Genomic DNA, 6,578 nt, shown 5'->3' with positions numbered 1-6,578 from the left:
GCCAGGCTGGGGCTCCGCTATCCACTGGCCCCGTGCCTGAGAAGGTTACTGAGTTACTAGCAAGATTGCCAGGGGCTTACGCCTGTTATCTTAGTGGTTTGGAGGCCAGCCTTGGGTAGAAACCCACGAAACTCCCCCTCCACACGCAATGCCCAGCCCTGAGTTCAAGCCCCGTGACTGGCCAAAAAACCCAACAGTACAAAAAAGGCTGGAGGCATGATTCAATCGTAAAGTGCCTGCCTTGCTAGTTCAAATCCAGTACCGCCAGCATAAAACAAAAGGATGATCACCTGGATGTGAACTTGGTGTTGGGGGGGTATAGTATAGGGGCAAAGGTGAATTACACACACACAGAGCCGACACCCTCTAAGGTTTGCTGCAAAGAACTGACAATGGGATTTAATAGGAGGAAATGAAGTATTAATATGCAGAATGAGGGGCAATCACAGTACAGGAAGGAATTGTATGGTGTGATTACATATCGGCCCGACATGATCCGGGAACTGCTAGATCCCTCTTCCTACAGGGTGGGGGTCAGAGGGACGGCTAGTTGTGGGGCCTGTGAATGGCTTGGAGAACAGAGTGGGACAAAGCCATTGGGCGGGGAGCAGACCGAGCACGTAGACGGCAACAGTGGCTGACTGGAGGGGGACAACTTCATTCTCTAGGAAGAAGAAGAAAAAAAGTCAAATTGTCAACACACAGAAGGAAATCACGGAATTGCAGCAAGCTGTGTTTTTCTTGTTTCTGAAGAATCTTCCCGAGGATGATGGTAGCAAGCCTGGGCAAAGACTGGGGGAACTGAAAATTGCCTCTTCCAAGTTCAGGGAACAATTTGGTCTGCTAGCCGTTATTGGAAATATTTGAGACCAGATGTGCTGCAAAAGGTATTCATTCTAGGGGCTGGGAAGGTGGCTTAGTGGTAGAGCGCTTGCCTAGCATGCATGAAGCCCTGGGTTCGAGTCCTCAGCACTACATAAGCAAAAAGCCAGAAGTGGTGCCATAGCTCAAGTGGTAGAGTGCTAGCTTTAAGCAAAAGAAGTTCAGAGATGGTGCCCAGGCCCTGAGTTCAAGCCCCAAAGGACTGGCCAAAGGGGGGCAGGGAGAATGAATTCATTTTAGATGGCAGCAGCAGTGGGGGGCGGGGGTGGAGACCATCCTTATGTTTCTACTCACAAAGGCTTAGGAGAAGCTTCCTTTGCGGACACACTGGGGTTTCTGTAGTCAAACTAAGATGCTTACTATGCCGGGTGCTGGTCACGCCTGTAATCTTAGCCACCAGGAGGCTGAGATCTGAGGATCGGGGTTCAAAGCCAGCCAGGGCAGGGCAGGAAAGTCCAAGAGACCCTTATCTTAGTCAACCATCAAAAAGTCAGAGGTGGAGCAGGGCCTACTAATGAAAGGGTTAGCAAATAGCGGGGGGGGGGGGGGGAGGGGAGGGGGAGAATCTTGAAGACATCAAGCTCAGTGAAAGCAAACAATGAAAGCAAGGCCAAATTCCCCGTGACTCCATGTCTGCCAGGTGTCAGGGTGGGCAACTCCATAGAGAACGGTAGGTGGCTGACAAGTCAGGATGAGGAGGTGGGGGACAGGAGGGGGTGAAAGGGAGTGACAGCCTGGCTTTCCTGAGCAGAGAGGGTATTCTAACATCAGAGAGTGGGCATGGCGCACAACTCTGTAAATATACTGAAAACTACCAAGCACTAGTCTTTTTATGATTGCATATTAAATGTCCAAATGGAGTTTTGTGATTATTTCCACATATATTATTATCTTTTGGTTTGTGTAAGTCAGAAAAAGGCACACTTCAGCCCTAAATTCCCGGCCAAAGCTCCAAATATGTTACCAGAAATTTAGGGTCCTTATGTCTGGCAAGAGAATAATTCAGGCGACGCAAGTATAATAAAGGTGATAGAAAAGTTTATTAGAAAAGAAATATGGCAATGATTTACTGCCCCACCATCTTTATTTCCTCACCCTTTCGTCCTTCCTTCCTTGTTCTTTTGTAACCCCTGCTCCCCTTTTCTTGCCAGGCAGGTTTGGGCCTATCAGCTTATCTTGCCATCTGCAGCTTGTACAGGCTTCAGTTCCCGTGGCATCCCTAAGCCTCGACTCTCTTTCTCTGCTCTTTCTTTCCTAATGAACTTTCTAGTGGCTTGTTAATTCTGAGGGGGTTTTTTTTGGGGGGGGGGTCAGTTGTGGGGCTTGAACTCAAAGCCTGGGCGGTGCATGAACCTCTTTGTGCTCAAGGATGGCGCTCTACCACTTGAGCCACAGTGCTACTTCCGAGTTTTGAGTAGTTAATTGGAGATAGAAGTCTCACAGGGATTTTTTTTTTGGGGGGGGGGGCGGCGGGGCTGGCTTCGAAGTGTGATCCTCAGACCTCAGCCTTCTGAGTAGCTAGGATTGTAGGTGTGAGCCACTGGTGGCCTCCTAGATTTTATTACGTTCATTTCTTATGTACTTTTTAATTATAAAAATGTTCTGGGCACCGGTGGCTCATGCCTGTAATCCTAGCTACTCAGGAAGCTGAGATCTGAGATTGAGGTTTGAAGCCAGTTTGGGCAGGAAGTCTGTGAAACCAATCTCCAATTAACCACCAAGAAAACAAAGTGGAGTTGTGGCTCCAGTGGTAGAACAAAATAAAAGTGGTTGAGCAAAACAAAAGCTCACCGACAAAACCTAGGCCTTGTGTTCAAGCTCCAGCACCAACAATGTGTGTATATGTGTGTGTGTGTGTGTGTGTGTGTGTGTGTATTCATGCATGGGTTCCTGATTTTATCCCCAACACTATAAAGAACAACAACAAGGGACCTAGAGTAGAGCCAGGCACAAGCGGCTCATGCCCTATGAACCTAGTTCTTGGGAGGCTAGGAATAGGAGGATCCTATTCAAGGCCAGGCTGTGTGGAAAAGTTGAAGAGATTCCCTTCTCAGAAAACTCAGGTAAGAGTTGTGCTTAAAGGGAAAACATTTTTCATTCAAAGGACAAATTATACTCCTGAATTAATTATTGGGAGACTTAAGGTTCAAGTCCAACCTGGGTGAAAGGTTAGAAGAACCCATTTTAAACTATAAACCTAGCGTCTGTAACCCCAGTCACATGGGAGGTGTAGCTAGGAGGATTGGCTCAAGTGCAGATTCCCCAACTCCCCCCCAGATTCTGGCTGGGTAGGTTCTGAGGACTAGGGGAGGGGCAGGTTGTTGGGAAGGGGTGTATGTGGAGCACTGTCTCATCATTAGTTCCCTGCAAGGAGTGGTGGCCCCCACACCTGCCTTTCATCCACTCGCCTAGGCAGAGCCACTTAGAGCTTCTCAGTGTGCTCTTTACGGTGACTTGTTCAGGATCATTTGGGCAAGTATGTAAAAGACCACTTCTAAAAAGCAACTTGTGTAACGTAAGCTACTGCGACAAGATGCCTGTGACAGGAGTCAGCAACCCCCATCATCAAGGAGCAAGGCTGCGGATATGCCCCCCGGCTCCTGGACCCCCAGGACCTCCCTGGACCAGACCCCAAACATCACTCAGCAGGGACCCACCTGGGTAAGAAAAAAAGAACCTCCTGGCTCGGCAGGACTGCTTATCCACAGCGCCGCCTGCAGGCAGCAACGAGAACACCCGGTGGAGTAGGGTAGGAAAGGGCTCATCGGGTGGTGGGTGGGTGGGACTTAGCCAGCTAGCACAACTCCAACTGCACTGTAGTCCATTCACCTGTAGATCACCTCAACTAAGAATTCAGGACCCGCTACCGCTTGGAGGTTGCTCGTCCTCGAAGGCCCAAGTGTTACAGGCTTAGGCCCCAGAGGGCTCCACTGGGAGGTGAGGTGGGGTGCGGTGGGGGCTCATGGGACATCCTTAGGCCAAGGAGAGCGACTCCAGGGACTCCTTTTGACTCACAAAGGCCGTGCTTTGCACCACGTGCTCTCACTAGGATGTTCTGCCTTTGATACTAAAGACAACACATTCAGTCTTGGACTGAATCCAGTGTCATGAGCGATAAACCTTGATTCATAAGTTGATTTCCTCTAGTGTTTTGTTATAGTGATGGAAAACTAAGAGAACGTGGAAGCCTGAGAATTAACACCCTCTCTACCACCATCCCTTTTCCTGGGGCTTGAACTCAAGGCCTTAGTTTAGCTTTTTTCTCTCTCTCACACACACACACAATATGGTCTCCACCCCTTGAACCACACCTCCACTTCTGGCTTTCTTGCTAGTCAATTAGAGATAAGAGTCTCCAGGATGTGTCTGCCCAGGCAGACCTTGAACTTCCATCCTTAAGCTCTCAGCCTCCTGAGTAGCTGGGATTGCAGACGTGAGCCACCAGTGCCCAGTTGAAAAGGAGACTTTTCATCGTCACTGGAGTCCAGAGAGAGGCAGAGGCCCACCCCGTGACAAGGGGGGCCAACTGCAGAGTTCCAGTGCCTGGCCCCCAGGTTCACCCTCCGTGACAAGGGGGGCCAACTGCAGAGTTCCAGTGCCTGGCCCCCAGGTTCACCCTCCGTGACAAGGGGAGCCAACTGCAGAGTTCCAGTGCCTGGCCCCCAGGGCTGAACCAGGGACTGGCTGTGAAGCCCTGGGAAGCCACTGATGTTGAGGGGAGCAGCTGCTTCCCCTCTCTCTGGGTAGCCTGCAAGCCCCTCCCCTCCCAGCTGTCCTGGGCAAAACCTGAAGCAAGGCCACAGCTGTGCAGAGCTGGCAGTGCTGACAGGGAACTGCTGAGAGCACAAACGCTCAGGAAGCAGCTAATTAAGCAGGAGACTCCAATTAAGAAATCATTCGATTGTCTGAAGCACACCCCGGCAGCCATGGTGTGGCAGAACCAGACAGAACCAGACGCTTGCTCATGCATTAGCACCCTGCACGGCTGCTTTTTCCGGGGCTATGAAATGAGGACAGTAGGCTGGGGGTTACTGGGGTACCCCTCTGACCTCACCGTGAGGGCAGATCGCTTCCCCCAACGTGGGAAAAAGTCCCTCTGCATTCATGCATCTGCCTTCCCCTCTCCACTTTCATCAGGATGCCAACTATTCTCTCAGTTCCGGTGGATTTGCATTCTAGCCTATGAGCTTAAAATACCTGAGTGCCCCTGCCGGTATTGGGGCTTGAACTCAGGGCTTGGCACTCTCACTTAGCTTTTTTACTCAAAGTTGGTGCTTTACCACTTGAGCCACACCCCCACTTCTGGCCTTTCTTTGGTTAACTGGATGTAAAAGCCTCATGGAGTTGCCTGCCTTTGAACTTTGGCCCTAAATCTCAGCTTCCTGAGAAGCTAGGATTATTGATGTGAGCCATTGGTGCCTGTCTTTATTTTTTGTAATACTCCAACTTAATTCCTCTGTCCAGATCTCATGTCTGACCATTGAAGGATGTCCCACCCCTCTCCCTTCTCTCTGGATGATGCACCCAAGCCCCAAAAGGATTCAGTGTAGTTCCAGGTCCCGGGTAGAAAGAGGTCAAGCAGCCCCCCCCCCCCCCCGTGAAGCACCGTGGCTACTCTCTGGGCCTCAGGCGTGGTCGGTGGCTGGTTGCTATGGAGATCTTCTTTCAATCTGCTGAGGGCAGTGTGTGGTAAATGGCAGCAACGAGAGCCCCAGTGATTTCTGCTTCCTGGTGCTCCAGTACCTTGGCAGTGTCTCTCGGGCACTGGCTGTAGCCTTGGCCATGTGACTTGTTTTGGTGAATGGAATCAAGGAGAGTGAATCTGAGAAGAAACTTGGAGGAGCCTTTAATGGCTGTGGCTGTGGAATCTTGCTGCTTGCACGAGGACACACTGGGCTAGCTGTTTGGGGCAATGCCAGGGCATGTGTGAACTCTGTGGAAATATGGCCAGATGCCCAGGGACACCAAGGACCTTCTGAGGCATCTGAGAGCAAAGAAACTAGAAATGCATGCACAGGGACAAAAGACAATCGTGCAATGGAATATAGCATGGGCATTAAAAAGGTAGTAGTAGACCAGGGCCTGCTGATGTTGGGGTATCTATAAAGATGTGCTTTAGATTTTAAAAGGCAAAGTGCAAAACAACAGGCAGTGTATTTCTGTGTGTGCATCTGGGGTGGCGAGTGGCAGTTGTTTGGTGTTTGTCTCTCTGCATCCGTGCAGCTAGGGGAGCACATGTCATGTTTGTTGCTGGCAGCCCTGTGCGCTAATGAGTTCCCACAGCCCTGGAATTCCCTGAGCACCAGTCCTTACAAGGCAGGGCAAGCCTTGGGCTGCCAGGACCCCGGAGCAGAGGGCTGGCTTCACGCCACCAAATATGTCAACGTCCCTGAGGATGAGGCTGGAGCCTGGTGAGGTTGTACAAGGGGTTACAGTGGAGGCAAGGGCTTTAGCTTTAGGGGGCACTACCTGGTCACCAGGATGGACCAGCTCCTTCATTTAGGGTGCACATGGTGGGCAGATGTGGCTAGGATTGAGGCCCAGGTTTCCTTGGTGACAGACCCTGCGATGCTCCAAGTCAGCAAGGCCTCTGCAGGAAATACAAGGGGCAGGAGGCAGGGGCATGTTAAAGGCCAACTCACGCCTGCTGCTGAGTTGGCTCAGGGAGAACTGGAGGAATCTTCAAATTGCCGAGA

General features: G+C 50.9%; 1 long non-coding RNA gene across 1 annotated transcript; it reads right to left on the bottom strand.

The window, feature by feature from the left end:
• Window positions 1-5,317: 5,317 nt before the first annotated feature.
• LOC125358856 lies at window positions 5,318-6,578 on the bottom strand. Its single transcript, XR_007212410.1, has 2 exons — window positions 6,352-6,578; window positions 5,318-5,782 (listed from the first exon to the last, which is right to left on the bottom strand). It is a non-coding gene; the product is annotated as an uncharacterized LOC125358856 (long non-coding RNA).

This window comes from Perognathus longimembris, chromosome 10 (assembly GCF_023159225.1).
Source record: "Perognathus longimembris pacificus isolate PPM17 chromosome 10, ASM2315922v1, whole genome shotgun sequence".
Classification (NCBI taxonomy): domain Eukaryota; kingdom Metazoa; phylum Chordata; class Mammalia; order Rodentia; family Heteromyidae; genus Perognathus; species Perognathus longimembris.
The sequence above is the reverse complement of the archived record's forward strand: the minus strand, read 5'-3'. Positions and strand labels throughout refer to the sequence as shown.